Source organism: Podarcis filfolensis, assembly GCF_964270895.1.
Source record: "Podarcis filfolensis genome assembly, chromosome: Z".
In the NCBI taxonomy this organism is placed as follows: Eukaryota; Metazoa; Chordata; class Lepidosauria; order Squamata; family Lacertidae; genus Podarcis; species Podarcis filfolensis.
Window position 1 is genome coordinate 18,449,252 of NC_139617.1, and position 4,967 is coordinate 18,454,218.

Below are 4,967 nucleotides of genomic sequence, written 5' to 3' on the forward strand. Positions count from 1 at the left end.
TCTCCGATGAAAATAGGGACGTCCCATTCCATAGGGATAATTTTACTGTTTATACACCACTCATCTGACTGGGTTGCCTCAGCCACTCTGGGCAGCTTCCAACATACATAAAAACATAATAAAACATTAAAAAAATCCTTCCCTGTGGAGCATTGCCTTCAGACAGCTCAGGGGTCGGATAATTCCATACCCTCCAACATTTCTCCAGTGAAAATAGGGATACTGTCCCTGGAAATATGGACACTTGGAGGGTCTTTCTCACTAACCATCAGGTGAGGGAGGGGGCCATTCCAGCACAGAACAGCTTCCTTTGTTATACTAACAACCCACACATAGGCCATTAACTCATGAAGAAGCTTGCCTAGCTAGTTCAACAATGGAGACCTCCTTTAGGTTTTAACCCCCGTTGGATCCCCCAGACCCCAAGAATTACAAAGGACTCAGGCATCATGCAGGCACCCCTCCCCCCTCTAAAAAACCCTCCTCACAGTATAAATGCCCCAACATTTCTAGATAAAAAGCACCCTCTGGAGACTGCAAATTTTATTTTATTTGTTTATATGCAGCTTGATCAAAAGAATATCTCTAAGCAGTTCACTTAAATCATTTTAAAATGTTCATTTAAAAATAGCAATAAAAATAGATATTAAAAATAGTAGACATATTATCAAAATATAGATATAATTCAAGTCGTGGCTGTTTTAAGGGCAAACTGGAGTAGAAATGGAGTGCATAACATTTCTTATACACTTGTGGTCACTTATAAGAAAAGAAACATAATTTTCTACTTTTACCAGTCTCTTAATTGCTGCTCAGTATCTGCAGTCGATAACCTTGGATCATACAGATAATTTGAATTCCTGTCATCTTCTGTTTAAATTCTTCATTGATTTCCTTAAAGACACATTTCTAGTCTCTATATTATTGTGCATTTTCTTGTTTCTTAAATAATATATTCAACTGATTTATCTAACAAAATTGAATATCTGGGTAGGCTCACCTAATCAAGAATTTTTTAAGCTAGTGGCATAGAGGAGTCGTGGAGGGAGGATTAAGAGGTGCTTAATCATTTTTCTCCCTGTCACTTTTCTGATCAAAATATAACACAAGCTGCTCTCCTGAGATACAGGGCTAGGTAAGGTATCTAGTGCAATACTCAGGGGCGGGGGAAGGCAGCTGGAAGCAGAAAACGGGTATTGGGGAAAGAGTTAATAGTGAAACTGAGCCGAATAGAATCATAGAATCGTAGACCTAGAAGGGACCCCAAGAGTCATCTAGTCCAACCCCCTGCAGTGTGGGGGTGGAGATCTCAGATAAAGCATCTGGAACAGATGGCCAGACAATCTGCTTTAGACAAATGCAGCCATGCTTGCTCCTTCGTTCTCCCAGGATGGATCCAAAGTGACCTCTTAACTTGAGGTCTGAGAGAGAAGTGTGAGGAGGAGTGGGGGAGAGTTGTAAGGAGGCTACAACCTAAGAGGCACCAGTCTAACTTTAAAGATGCCTTTAAAGCCAGCAAAGAGGCCAAAGGTACAGGGATAGCCTGGGAATCTGGAGGTCCCTTGCTCTATCTCTTATAACCCCTCATGCAAATTGTTTTAAATTGTTTTTAATATTGTTTGTAATGGTGGAACCCACCCCTGGACTTTAAGGTGAAGGGTATGTAATGAAGAAGAAGAAGAAGAAGAAGAAGAAGAAGAAGAAGAAGAAGAAGAAGAAGAAGAAGAAGAAGAATTACACCCAAACTTCCAACAGTTAAGCAACTGGTTAAGCAGGACAATTATTTTATGCTACCACTTCTTGTAATCCTGCTGAAAGGTAACAATCATTTAGTTTTTTAAGTGCAACATAGATGTAGTTTTGGCGATGGACATAGGAAATCTGGGCTCAAATCCCTGCTCTGACTTGATGGTTGCAGGATGGTCTTGGGCCAGCCAACCTGCTTTCTTCATCCCACAAAAAAGAATAATTGCAGCCCTAGGGGGCTGATTTACTATATTTTAAACAAAATCTCTGGGCTTCTGCAATGCATTTTGCCGTGTGTGTGTGTGTGTTTAAGCATGAACAGAAACCCAGAGTTTTCGCAAGCAGCGAAAAGCTGTATTGGAAAAACAGAGCCATTTTTCACATCTTGGCACTTCTCTTGTTCATAACTCCAATAACCTTCTGAAAACAGTTTAATAAAATTATCTGCTCCTGGAATCCCCTGAGAGTAGGAGGGCACTGTACTGTTTCGCTGCGATGCTCCACCATCTCCATATATTGATTTGATTAATTGCAGAGAGGAGGGTAGAAGAACTAAAAAGCAAGAGTGCGAAAGAAAGTAAAAACAACAAACAACAACAAGCATAAACTGTCAGCTCACTTTTGCAAACAGGCACTGAGCTCCATATAAATGAACGACTGGCAGGCAAGAGTTAGTCTTCCAAGACCAGCAGTGGGGAAACCTTTTTATCCTGTTGAGAGATGCATTCCCAGGTGTGCATACATGTGTGCAATTTGTGTTGGCGGGGGGCAGGATGGATGCCCATATGCCAGTGGTGCGGAGGGCTAAAGTCAGAGACCAAGGTGGAGAGAGCCATCCCTCCCCCATCCCTCTTTTCCTCCATCCAGCAGGCTGCCAGGTGAAAGACATGTGGCTTTTGCTAGACTGATTGCTTGAAAAGAGCCATAGGACTGTAGGTTGCCCACCCATTCCCTAGACCAGGGATGGAGAACTTCAGGTTTTGGGTCGTGGGGTAATTAATCCCTCTGTGCCTCTCACTCTGACCCTCAGGACTTTCCTCAGGTGATACAATCTCTCCCCAGGCCATACCCCTCAGTGGTCCCGCTCCACAGCCTCCGCCTGCTCTCTTATCTGGGCTGGAATAAGTCTACCTGTTCGACCAAACAAGGAACAGTTCCTTGCAGTCCTGGTATGGCTTTAATTTCATCACTGCAATGTGAACAGACCCTCCAAGTGTCCCTATTTTCCAGGGATGTCCCTGATTTAAAGAAACCATCCCGGTTTCTGATTTGATCCTGGAATGTCCCTCTTTTCCTTAGGGCATCCGTATTTTCACTGGGAAAACGTTGGAGCTTGAGTGTATGTGAGGTGACCTAGAAGCAGGCAGAAGTCAGAGAGACAAAGCCATGCATGGTTTCTGTTTGAATCCAAGGCTGTGACTGTGGGAGAAGCAAGACCTTCTCTGGAGTGTTAATACTGTGAGCCACTCCATTGTAGGCTCAGGCTGTATATATGTGTAAATAAACCATATATCATAAAGGCACCACTGTCTCTGCTGTCTCTCATTCTGAGGAAATTGGAACCCCTGGGATCTCACACCACTCTAAGATTGGAGTGCCATGCAACAGAATGCGTTTCACACTTATCAGCTTTTGCACTTCCAGAAAAATTGTGACTTCAACCATCGTCCTAGAAAACATCAATTTATTTAAATAAATAAAATAAAAAGTGTAGCCCTTGGAGACTACTTTTCATCTGGAAATGTTTAGGCATTGGAATGCGTGGTTTTCCCTTTTATCAATCTTTGCACTTCTGCAAAAACATTGCATGACTTCAATAATCGCCCTTGCAAGCACCAACTGCTACTCTGGAAAGGCCATGGTGGTACAAGCCAGCAACAGCACAGCACACAGTGTCCTAAGTATGTTTGTAAGTATATTTGTTTACTTATAATGGTGTGCTCTGCCCTAAGGACGTGCTCTACGGGGAGCTGGCTTCAGGCACCAGGACCATTGCCAGGCCATCTCTGCATTACAAAGATATCTGCAAATGATAGACAGATAGGTTGTGCATCCCTGGCAGTGGCTAGAGAAGGAATAACAGCTGGGAAGAGTGCAGAGAGAAGAAACGCTGTGCAGCAGCACAACCAGACACCTTCATCTGCCACAGTACATGTCTCTCCTGTATCCCTCTTTACAGCCACAGCAGGTGTTGTAACCTTCCAACAGTTTGACTTCAGCCCCAAAGGCACATTCCTCCATTGTCTCCCAAGACAGACAGATGCCAACAACTCCTAAAGGAGGAGGAAATCTTTTAGCCCATCTTGCTGGGATGTCTACCAGTATGCTACAGTTAGCTGAGAACCTACATTTCCCATGCACAAACATTGCAGATTTATTGCAAATTTCTTTTTCTTGTTTTAAAAAGTTTAATGTGTGTACCTGCCTCAAGTTCCTTTGCAATTAATGGGGGGAGGGGGAGAGAGAGAGACATAAGCTCTAAGCTTGACAGTGCAGCCCTATATATGTCTGCTCCATCAAAAGGAAGTCTTGTTAGTTCAATGTGGCTTGCTCCTAGTAAGCAAATATAGGATTGCCATTTAAGAAGTGTTGGTTTCAGGGGGATTTTATTTGATTATTATTTTTTCAATGGCAAAGAGCAATACATTAACCACCATTTCATTACACAAGTCAACATATACCAGAAAGGTGAACTATTTCCCCCCAAGAAATCAGCCTTGAAATGTGGATGCAAAGCAGCCCTAATTTGCATAAATGTTGTGTCCATTTAAGCATTTCCCACACTTTCTCTTAAGAACACAGGCTAAACTTGGCAGGCTGTCATTATGAATAAACAGGCCTATGTTTAACCTGGATCCAACCCACAAACGCATGATAGAGTTTGTATAATGTCTGATTTAACAGATGCTTCTCCCATTTGCAGTCTTGCCAAAGTGCTTTCGCTGCTTAATCTGGCCAAAATAATCCATCTGAATCCAGTTAAAGCATCTAAATCCTCTTCCCTGTGATCATCTTTGAGGGCTGGGAGATGTTCCCCCTCTTTGCAGACACTTATTGGACAAATCACTTACTTCCCTTAAATCTGTCATTGATCAGACTGAGCCAATTTGGGTGCTTAAGAACGACAAGACCAATTTCTCCTCCTGTGCCTCATCTCCAGAAACTGCTAGCAGAAGATCCCTTCCACTTGGTGTTGGAAAGTCACCACCACTCCAGGCCAG